General features: G+C 35.3%; 1 pseudogene; it reads right to left on the minus strand.

The window, feature by feature from the left end:
- Nucleotides 1–623: 623 nt before the first annotated feature.
- Nucleotides 624–12,451, minus strand: part of LOC111146865 — a 118,635-nt pseudogene continuing 106,807 nt past the window's right edge.

A 12,451-nucleotide genomic window follows, 5' to 3' on the forward strand; every position in this document is an offset into this window, starting at 1 on the left:
CCGAAGGCAGAGGCTTAACCCTCTGTGCCACCCAGGTGCTCCTACAGCTCCAGTTTTTAACGTTTTTTTCTTTTTTTTTTTTTTGTCAAGAGAAAGTAGACAGATACATGTAGCAAGTGCTAACTGTCCATTTTCATATAGAGAGGCACTGTAATCTCTGAGCCTAATACACAGAAGAAAGAGGAAAACAGAATTTGATGCACTGCTACACAGGGAGATAAGGAAGAAATAAGGAAGCAGAGGGTTATCTTTTTTCCCACAGAGCAGGGTGGTGTTGATTCCATAGTGGTTTTTTTTTTTTTTTTTTTGAGTTTTTTTTATTGAGACTGGAAGGTACAAAAATGAATTTGGAACAGAAAAGGGTAGAGATTCTTTTCCCACTATATTCTGCTCCAGGCATACCCCACCCCCAATTGAGAACCATGGTAAAAAGGAAATTCTTGCCTCAAAAAAACTCAAAAATGGGGTCACAAGACACAAGAAAAAAACAAGAAAGAAGGAAAAAAAGAAAAACAACAACAACAACAACTGCAACTTGTTCCCAGGGATTGGAGAAAATTTTAAAAATCCAAACACTGATGGAATCCATCAGTGTTAATTAGTCATCTCCTTCATCAACCTCTCTAACCTCCCCTATCATCACCTTCATCTTCTTTACCTTCAACTTCATGCCCTCTATCAGTAACTTCCAATGCTTTTTCTTCTTCATCATTTTCTTCTCCTTGCTTTTATTAATCATCCATGTCAGAAACTATACTGTAATGGATTTGGCCAAATATCTTTGATGACCTCTCCGAACACATTTGCACTTGCATCAGAATGGTCAGTAAATCCGGTTAAGCAATGTTCTGGTTCCTTATGCTGTCTCTTTCCGCTGGCTTTATTTTGTGTATGACTTGAACATTTCAGTAAATCCTTTCCAAATTTACATTTGATTTCAGTGACTTTGAAGATGGATTACTACTACTCTCATTCACATGAAATTCTTTGTAGAGACTTTGTTTTGGAAACAAGGGTTTTCATCAAAATAAAAATTGATTCTGTAACCTAATTTAATATCTTCTAAATTCTGTGATTTCAACTCTTGTTAAATAGTGCTTCTTCATCCTCCTCCCCAAGCAGGCAGACACTTGTGATTGGTTGACAAATGTGATTGCATCCAAATTTGGGATTACCGTGCTCAATTCGGCCTCTTCTGAAAAACCAAACCAAACCAAACCAAACCAAACGGCTGGCAGAGTTTGCTAGATCTTTATTCTACTTTCAAAATCTCCTCACTGGCTTGTTCATTAAGACTATTTCATTTGTACCTAATCACGAGTTTCTTTCTGTTCTTTTTCCGAGGTCTGGATTCCACCGTGGTTGGAACGAAGCTCCTTTTAAAGGAGCTGATGCCTACGTGGAACTGTTCCTGCGTGAAAGCAGTGCAGAGCGAGGGGATGAGAAGGGACCACCCGCAGTTTCCGCTCAGCTAGGCGGGCGGGGGCGTTCGGCCCCGCCTCCTCCAGGCGCTGGTTGCGCGCGCAGCCCTCTCTTTAGACGCACAGGCTTAAACACCCAGCGGCGCGTGCTATCAACCTGGTTCCTGCTTTCGGAGGTTTGGTCGTGGCAAGGCTTGGCAGGCAGGTGTTTAGCTCTTCTCCTGGCTCCTCCGGCTCCACCTCTCTTTTCCCTTTTCTGGGAGCCTCCTCCTCTTCACATCAGCAGTAGCGGGAGGTCTTACGTTGTTTTCAAGTAGGTATTAGTTTTTTAAGTTTGAAAAATTTAAGTGATAGTTTTTGTCTTTATTGGAGTAAGAAAACTTAAGGCGTACACCCTCTGAACAAAGTGTACAATACTGTATTGTTAATTATAGGCATAATATTGTTCAGTAGATCTCTAGAACTTATTTACCCTGTGTAACTGAAACTTTATACCCTTTGAACAGAACTCTCCATATCTTTCTGTCCCGCCCCTAAAAACCATTTGTTTCTGAGTTTGGCCATTTTTAAAAAGACTTTATTTATTTATCTGAGAGAGAGAGACAGAGAGTGAGAACAGGAGAGTGGGGTGAGGGAGAGAGGGAGAAGCAGACTTCCCACTGAGCAGGGAGCCTGAGATGGGGCTGGATCCTGGAACTCCAGGATCATGATCAGAAGTAAGGCAGACGCTTAACCAGCAGAGCCACCCAGGTACTCCTGAGTTTGGCCATTTTGATACTTAATATAGGTGAGATCATTCCTGATTTGCTGTCCTGTGCCTGGCTATTTTCACTTAGCATAATGGCCAATTGATTCATGCATGTTATTGCAAATAGCAGAATTTCATTCTTGTTTAAGGTTGAATAATGTTATTTTGCATGTAAATGCCTCATTTTCTTTATCCATCAATCTTTCAATGGTGTCGAAAGTTCAAACAGCAGAAGTAAAACCAGTGAGTCACCAAAGCAGCAATTTGTCGAAGTTTATTGTGCACACACCAAAAAGATAGTTTGTGAACTGGGAGCACTGAAGCCAAAACATAAAAGAAAATTCAGGAATATGTTGTTATAAAAGTGGCTTATATAGTGAGACGGCATTAAATGTTTATTCTTTACGGAAATTGGTTATAATATTTTAATTTTCCTAAATGATAGGTAATTGGTCAGTAGTTATTTCATACTAACCTTGGGAGACAATGTAAGTTTTGTTTATGATTTCCAGAAGCATAAATAAGAAAAGACCGGGGTCAAGCTAGTTTTGCAAAATAAGTTTAATTATACTTTATATGACCAAGCTGCTTTTATCTGCTCAGAGAGTTTTCAGTGCTGGTATGTATTTGTTTTGATTTTAGCAGTGGGAATTTAGGTTGTTCCCATAGCTTGGCTATTGTAAATAATGCTGCAATAACCATGGGAGTGCAGATCTTGATTTCAGTTCTTTTGGATACATACCCTACTTCTGTAGGATTGCTAGAGCTAATGATAGTTCTATATTTAATTTTTTTTCAGGAAGCATCATACTGTTTCCTACAGTGGCCTCAACATTTTATTGTCTACCAACAGTATTGAGAGTTACAGTTTCTCCACATCCTCACAAACACTTGTTATTTTTAATTTTTATTTTTGATAATAGCCATCCTACCAGTTGTGAAGGGACATATAATTATGATGTTGATTGCTATTTCTCTGATGATTAATCATATTGAGCTTCTTCTTATATGCTTGTTGGCCATTTGTGTATCTTTTGTGGAGAAATGTCTATTAAGGTTCTTTGTGCATTTTTTAATCAAGCTATTTGGCCAGTTTTTGTTTGTTGTTGTTTTGGGGGTTTCTTCTGGTTTTATATTTTGTGTTTTTTGTTTGTTTGTTTGTTTGTTTTGTTTGTTTAGTTTTGTTTTGGTATTGAGTTGAACATCTTTATGTGTTTTGTTCAGTAACCCCATATCAGATACATGATTTGCAAAATATTTTCTTCCATTCCGTAGGTTGTCCTTTAATTGTGCTTATGGTTTTCTTTTTGGGGTAGAAGATTTTTGCTTTCCTTTAATCTCATTTGCCTATTTTTGCTTCTAATGTCTGTTTTTCTGGTGTCATATCCAAGAAATCATTGCTAACAAAACCAATGCCTTAAAGCTTTTGCCTGTGTTTTCTTTGGGAAGGTTTATACCTACAAGTTTTATGTCTTTAGTTAAGTCTTTAATCCATTTTGAGTTGGGTTTTGTGTATAGTATAAAACACCAGTTTCATTGTTTTGCATATGTATATCCAGTTTTCCCAGCACCATTTGTTGAAGAGACTATCCTTATGAGTTCTTGGCACTCTTGTCAAAGAAGAGTTGACAGAATGTTTGTTTCTGGGTTTGTTTCTATCCATAAACTTGGGGTATCCTCCCACTTATTTGTGTTTTCTTTAATTTCTTTCAGCAATATTTCATAATTTTCAGATATAAATAAATCTTTTATATTCTTAATTATATTTACATTAAAGTATCATTCTTTTTGATGCTGTTGTAGATGGGATTTTTCTTTTAATTCTTAAAAATTTTTTAATTTTTGAATTTTAAGAGTTGGTCTTAGTGTATAGAAATGTAACTGATTTTTGTATGTTGATATTGTATCCTTGAACTTTACTGAATTCATTTATTGATACTAATAATCTTTTTAGTGGAGTCATTAGGGTTTTCTGTATACAAAATCATGTCATCTCCAAAGAGAGGAAATTTTACTTCTTTCCAAATTAGGTATCATTTATTTCTTTCTCAATTGCTGTGGTTAGGATTTATAGTAATGTGTGATATAAAATTAGTGGAAAGGGTTATCTTTGCCTTGTTCTTGATTTTAGAGGAAAAGCTTTCAGTATTTCAACAATGAGTATGTTAGCTATGAAATTTCACACATGACCTTTATTATTTTGTTTTAATTCTATTCTATTCCTAGTTCAGGAATAGATAAATAATAAAAGTGTTGAATTTTGTCAAATAATGTTTTTGCATCTGTTGAAATGATCATATGATTTTTATCCTTTATTTTGTTAATGTAGTGGGTCATATTTATTAATTTTCATATGTTGAACCATCCTTACATTCCATAGATAAATCCTCTTTGGTCATGGTGTATGATCCTTATAAAGTCTTGGTGAATTCAGTTTGCTGACATTTTGTTGAGCATTTTTGCATCTGTGCTTATTAGGAATGTTGGCCTTTGCTTTTCTTTTGCTTGGTTTTTGTTTGTTTATTTGTTTGTTTTTGTAGTGTCTTTGTCTGGATTTGGTATCAAGATCATAAGTTTGATAGTGTTCTTTCCTCTTCAGTTTTTGGCCAAATTTGAGAAGGATTGACATTAATTCTTCATTTAAGTGTTTAGTAGAATATAGCAGTGAGGCTTTTCTTTGTTGGGAGGCTTAATTATTGATTCAATCTCCTTACTCATTATTGATCTGTATAGGTGTTTTATTTTTTCACAATTCAGTCTTGGTGGGTTTTATATTTCTAGGAATTTATCCATTTCCACTAAGTTATCCAATTTGTTGGCATATAGTTGTTCATAGTGGTCTTTTGTGATCCTTTATTATATCTATGGTATCAGTTGTAATGTCTCGTATTTCCAATATCATTTGAGTTTTCACCTTTTTTTCTCAGTTTAGCCAAAATTTGTTTAGTTTTTTTTTAAAAAAACTTGACTTTGTAAACTTGATTTTTTTCTATTTTTTGTCTTCTGTTTTGTTTATGTGTGCTCTAATCTTTATTATTTCCATTCTTCTGTTAACTTTTAGCTTAGACTGTTATTGTTCTTATTCCTTGAGGCATAAAATTAGATAGTTTGAGGGTTTTTTTAACATGGAAATTTAATGCTATAAAATTCCTTCTTAGTACTGCTTTTACTGCATCATATACATTTTGATATGTAATACTTTGTTTTCATTTGTCTTGGGATATTTTCTAGTTTTCTGTATGATTTCTTCTTTGAACCATTGGTTCAAGAGTGTATGGTTTAATTTTCACATATTTTGAATTTTCAAGTTTTTCTTCTGTTGATTTCTAGCCTCATTTGATGGTAGTTGGAAAAAGATTCTTGCTGTGATTTCCATCTTTGTAAATTTGTTAAAACTTTATTTTTAACCTAACATGTGATCTATACTGAAGAATGTTCTATGAGCAGTTGAAAGGAATGTATATCTGTCCCTGCCATTGGATAGAATGTTCTGAGTATGTCTGTTAGGTCCATTTGATCTGTAATGATGTTCAAATCCACTATGTCTTTATTGACTTTCTGCATGTTATATGCATTATTAAAAGTGTATTGAAGTCTTCTAATATTATTTTGTGGCTCTCTCTGTTTTCATTTTTGGTAATGTCTGCTTTATATATTTAGGCATTTTGATGTTGCATGTCTTTATATTTATAATTGTTTCATCTTCTTGGTGAATTGACCTTTTTATCATTATATAATGTTCTTTGTCTCTTGTGGCAGTTTTTGTCTTAACATAACTTTTTTCTGATAGAAGTATAGCCACTGTTGCTCTCATTTGTTTCCAATATTGATGGAATTATTTATAAGTGTTGAATTTAACATATTTTTACCTTTGGGTTTTGGAAAATGTCAAGCTAAGGCAGAAATCACAAGGAAAAAGAGATATTAAGTAGATTGAGACAATGTGATAAATTAAGGATTAGAGAAATATCAAATTGAGTGGGATAGACAAAGTTATCATTATGGAAGAGATCACAGGTAGCATAGAAGAAAAAAATACTACTTTATAGATGAAAGGATAAAACAGCTCAATGGGGAAATACATTAAAAATTCTATTATCATTTTGATTAAAACGCATATCTATTTATCTATCCTTTGGCTATTTACCTTGACATTTAATTTAGCATAAGTTTAAAAAAGTAATGCCAGTATGGAAACTGACAGCTACTTTTTTGCCTATGTTGTCAGAATCTGAAAAGCTCTGTTGTGAAATATCATGTAGTACCCCTTTGGATAATTCTGTCTTCTTATGGCTTATTTATATTTGTGCATGCTTTGAGTTACAAATATTCAGTACATATACATGCACTGAATAAGTGCATTATCATGAAACAGCAAAACTATTCTTGCAGATAGAATTGACTGCTTGTTGTTACTGGCTCCAAATGGGCACTATACAAACTTTTATCATTGCCCCATTGACAATTTAGTAAACTTACTTATTTGAATCCATTTATGTACCCAGCTACCATTAAAGTATACTATATTTTTCTGGAGGGAAAGACCGTAGTTCCATCATTATTGTTTTCTTAGAAATGTCAGTTTATTGGGACAGTGGGTTAAGCCTCTGACTTCGGCTCAGGTCATGATCCCAGGGTCCTGGGATCAAGCCCTGCATTGGGCTCTCTGCTCAGTGGGGAGCCTAGTTCCCCCTCTCTCTCTCTGCCTGCCTCTCTTGTGATCTCTGTCTGTCAAATAAATAAATTAAAAAAAAAATCTTTAAAAAAAAAAAAAAGAAATGTCAGTTTATTGCTAAATCAATGAGTATTTATTAAATGAATGAAAGAAAGGACAAATGAAATTTTAGCTGTGACAAAAGTTTTGCCTTTTTAAATTTTCTTAAACTTTCTTATAATGCATGGTTATTTTAAGTGGGTTTCACATTGGAATGAAAATGATTTGGCCTGGGCAAGAAAAATGTAAAACTTCAGTCCAAGGTAGAAGGAAATTAAATATTCATTTCACAGCTATAACATCAATTGGGTTATCAGATTGTGGTAGTATTGAAATGGGTAAAACACAGCATTTTCCTCAGGTATTTTCCAAAATATGTATGCTTTTTAAATTTGTTTTTCTACTATCTCTTTTTCCTGTATACTAACCTAAAGCAACATATTCTTGTTGCCTGAATTGATATTTCTATTCTTGAATAATTTAGGAGACAAAGAGGTAGACCATATCACATTTTAAGCTACTTCTATATCATATTCCCAAGAATGAAAGAGAAAAACAAATGAAATGGTAAAGAGAAAATAAAACTTCCCAAATATTTTCAGATTTTCATGTAGACTTACAGTTTTAGAAAAGAGAAATGAATTTTTATGTTGAAATAAAACAGCAATAGTATTATAATATTTAAAATAGACCAGATGTTTATTTTGTTGGTTTTATTAAAATTTGATTACTCATGGATATTATCACTGGTTAATTTGGCTTTCTATTCTATGAAAAAAATTTAAATGAACTGCAGTTTTCCATAGAGACTTTGGAAATTGCTGAAAGTCATCTTCTCTCCAGAGACCTTGTCTTATCACAACACATCAACTGAAAGTGCAAATGTCTAATACGCTAAGCTCTCTACAACTGCACAGCCTCAGCAGTGCTTGGTACAGGGTGGTTTGTTAGAGAAATGAAGGAAGAATTTAGAGAACTGTGTTGGGATTCATTTGGCCTAGGAATAGGAGGTGGTCTTTAAACTCCTTTTTTAAACTCCTTTTTGTTTGAAAGAGAGACAGAGAGCACTAGAGAGAACAAGCAGGAGCTGGGGTAGGGGGTGGGAAGGGCAGAGGGAGAGGGAGAAGCAGGCTCCCTGCTGACCAGAGAGCAGGGAGGCTTTGGACTGGATCCTAGGACTCCGGGATCATGACTTGAGCCCAAGGCAGACCCTTAACTGACTGAGTCACCCAGGTGACCCTCACTTAAATGTTTTTTTTTTTTTTTTTAAATACATTCAACAATAAATGTAATGAAGGATATATAGTTTTATAATTGCAAATGACTAACAACATAAAATGTCTCTAGTAATAGTATTTTACATTGAAGATGCTTTCTATCTAAACGATTTTAGGGTTTATATATGAAATATTACAATTGATTAGTTATCATTCAATTTTTAAAAAATAAAATTTAAATTTGTTCTATATATGTTTGCTGGCCATTTGAAAATATGTACAGAATACAAAATTAGAAAAGCAAGTAATGATATATACCATTTTAAGTTTATTGAGTTAATAGTCATGTTACTCTGATTTAGTTTAAGCAGTGCATAAAGATGGGAAAAAGGCATGGACAATAAACTGTGATAAATTTTGGTCAATTTCAGGTTAGTTTAGTGGTAGCCTCCCATACCCCATCCTCCAGCCCTGTGGCAGGTAGCTGTGCATTTGTTCTTGGAGGAGCTTTTCACAGACTGTAAAAGCCAGGGTAAGCAATAAGGATCCTATTCTTTAAATATTGGTGATCAGTGTTCCGATTGCTGATATAGGACACTTAGGATCTCAGAGGTGTAGACAAATAGGCAGGGGGGCAATTGTTACTGCATCTCCCCTTATTCTTACAAGTCCTTCCTCCTCCAAGTAAGTTAACACCTAGGGGATTTAAAGAAACAGTTCCTTTTTTCCCCTTCTTTTTGCTCTTTGTTCCCTTTTGGGATCCAGACATTGATGACGAGGACATTCAAAAGCAACTGCATATCCAGGAGAAATTACAAAGTTAGCAGGTATGTTCAGGGGAAGGTGCTGTCTCTGAAAAGATGCCTTAGGCTAATTTTCAGCACTAAGACAGCCTACCTTAATAAAAACAACAACAACAAAACAACCAACCAACCAAACAAACAAAGAAAACCTAGGAAACCCTGGGGGAGGGAGATAATCTGATTTCCTGATTTACCCTATTAATTGAATCAAATATCTAGTCTTCAGTTAAAAGAAATCATAAGGCATATAAGGAAACAGAGTAGTATGTACCATTCAAAGGGAAAAAAACAACAACAGAAATTATATATGAGAAGAACTTGATGGCAGAATTTCTAGACAGACTGTAAAACAACTGTCTTAAAGATGCTTAAAAAAGAAGAGCTGGAGAATGTCAAGAAAATAATGTATGATAAAAATAGAAATATCAATAAAGAGAAAACCTAAAAAGGCATGAAAAAGAAATTCTGAATCGTGAAAGTACAATAACTGAAATGAAAAATTCACTAGAAGGATTCATGGGCTCATGTACAGAGGTAGAATAAAGAATCAGGAACACAAAGATGGCACAACTGAAATTATTGATTCTGAGGAATAGAAAAATGAAAAAGGTGAACAGAATTCATCAAATGAATAAACATTTTTTAGTGGGAGTCTTAGAGGAGAATGGAAGAGAAGAAAGAGTAGAGAGAATATTTGAAACAACAGCAGATCATTTCCATATTTGATGAGATATATGAATGTAAACATCCAAAAAGCTCTACAAACTTCCAAGTATGATGAAATCAAAGATACCCATACCAAGACACATTATAATCAAAATTTTAAAAGCTATTGACAAAGAGGCTATCTTGAAAGCATCAAGAGAGAAGTGACTCATCCCATACAAGGAATCATCAATTAGATTAACAAAGTTCTCATCAGAAATTTTGGAGGGCTGAAGATAGTGGGCTGATTTTAAAAGAAAATAAAAACTGTCAACCAAAAATCCTATATCCAAAAAGTTGTTCTTCAGAAGTGAGGAAGAAATTAATAGTTTCCAGATAAAAGCAGAGGGAGCCCATTTCACCAGATGTGCTCTGTAGAAGTATTAAATGGAGACTTGCACGTTTAAGTGAAAGGACATTAAGTGGTAAATCAAAGTGATATGAGCATATATAGATTGCAGTAAAAGTAAATACATGGATAATTGTAAACTAGTTTTGTAACTTTGGTTTGCAATTTCACATTTTGTTTTCTATGTAAGAGACTAATGCTTTTGAAAGTTATTATTAGCTTGTGTTATTAGACACACTATGTCTGAAGATATAGTTTTGTGACAACTGAAGTAGGTGGGAAGAGTTATCAAAGGAATAGTTTTTGTATATTATTGAGATTATATAAATTAAAAAATTAAAGTGTTATAACTCCAGGATGTTAATTGTAATTTCCATTGTAACACAAACACACAAAGCTATAAATTATACATGAAAGGAAATGAGAAGGGAATGAAAATATTTCACTGTAAAAAAACTAAGCAGAAGATAGTAATTCAGAAAGTGAGGGACAAAAAAAACCTGTCAGACAAATAGAAAACAAATAGCAAAGTGACAGGAGTAAACCCTTACCTGTAATTACTTTAAAATAAGTGGTTTAAGCTCCAATCAAAATACAGATTGGCAGAATATATTTAAAACAACAACCATGATTAACTATATGTTATCTATAGGAGACTCACTTTAGATCCAAAGACCCATAGAATTTGAAAGTGAATGGATGGAAAAAGATATTAATACAAACATAAAGAGAGCAGGAGTGGCTATATTAATATCATACAAATAAACTTTATATTAAGAAAGTTCATAAGAGACAAAAGACATTTTGTGTTAATAAAATGATCAGCGCATCAAGAGGATGTTATAAATACTTATGTGCCTAATAACAGACCATCAGAATATATAAAGCAAGAATGGATAGAAATGAAGGAGAAAATAGACAAAAATATCAGTAATAATATTTGGAAACTTAATACCCCACTACCAGTGAATAGAATAACCAGATAAAAGATAAGTAAGGTCATAGAGGATTTGATGAACAACACAGTGAAATTACTAGATCTCACAGATATATGCAGGACACTCTGCATAAACAGCAGCAACATCATACAAATTCTTTTCAAGTACATATTTTTTTTACAAGATATAAATTTTGTAGGATATTTTGGCCACAAATTAAGTCTCAGTAGATCTAAGAGGATAGATATCATACAAAGTATCATCTCTGGCCATAACAGGATGAAGTTAGAAATCAGTAAAGATGAAAAACTGGAAAATATACAAATTTGAGGAATTTAAACAACATACTCTTAGAAAATCAGTGGGTCCAAGAAAAAAATCACAAGGGAAATTAAAAAATGAGGAGAGATAAAGGAAAATGAGAACACAGCATCCCAAAACCTACAGGACAGAAAAAGCAGTGCCAAAGAGGAAATTTATAGCTATAAAAGCTCACTTAAAAAAGAAGACCGGGGGAGGAGTCAAGATGGCGGAGAAGTAGCAGGCTGAGACTACTTCAGGTAGCGGGAGATCAGCTGGATGGCTTATCTAAAGATTGCAAACACCTACAAATCCAACGGGAGATCGAAGAGAAGAAGAAAAGCAACTCTAGAAACAGAAAATCAACCACTTTCTGAAAGGTAGGACGGGCGGAGAAGTAATCCAAAGCGACGGGAAGATAGACCGCGGGGGGAGGGGCCGGCTCCCGGCAAGCGGCGGAGCAACAGAGCACAAAATCGGGACTTTTAAAAATCTGTTCCGCTGAGGGACATCGCTCCAGAGGCTTAACCGCGGTGAAGCCCACGCAGGGTCAGCGTGGCCTCAGGTCCCGCAGGGTCACAGAAGGATCGGGGGTGTCTGAGTGACGCAGAGCTTACAGGTATTAGAATGGGGAAGCCGGCTACAGAGACAGAGCCAAGGAGTAAGCTCTAAGCTCGGGGTTGCCTTGAACCGGTCGCAGGCTCGGTCAGCTCGGAGTGCGGCCGGAGGCAGGGCGACGGGAGTAAATCGGCGCTGTTCTCTGAGGGCGCACTGAGGAGTGGGGCCCCGGGCTCTCGGCTCCTCCAGGCCGGAGACTGGGAGGCCGCCATCTTCATTCCCGCCCTCCGGAACTCTACGGAAAGCGCTCAGGGAACAAAAGCTCCCGAAAGCAAACCCAAGCGGATTACTCAGACCGGCCCCTGGTAAGGGCTGTGCAACTCCGCCCGGGGCAAAGACACTTGAGAATCACTACAAAAGGCCCCTCCCCGAGAAGATCAACAAGAAGCCCAGCCAGGATCAAGTTCACCTACCAAGGAGTACAGTTTCAATACCAAGGAGAGCAGCGTAATTCCAAAGGAGGAGAAAGCAAAGCACGGAACTCATGGCTTTCTCCCCATGATTCTTTAGCCTTGCAGTTAATTTAATTTTTTTTCTTTTTCAATTTATTTTTCTTCTTCTGCTAAATTTTTTTAACTTTTACCCTTTTCTTTTTTAACGTTTTTTAACTAGTTTATCTAATATATATATATTTTTTT

This window comes from Enhydra lutris, unplaced genomic scaffold, assembly GCF_002288905.1.
Source record: "Enhydra lutris kenyoni isolate GAN:26980312 unplaced genomic scaffold, ASM228890v2 scaffoldscaffold15, whole genome shotgun sequence".
NCBI classification, from domain to species: Eukaryota; Metazoa; Chordata; class Mammalia; order Carnivora; family Mustelidae; genus Enhydra; species Enhydra lutris.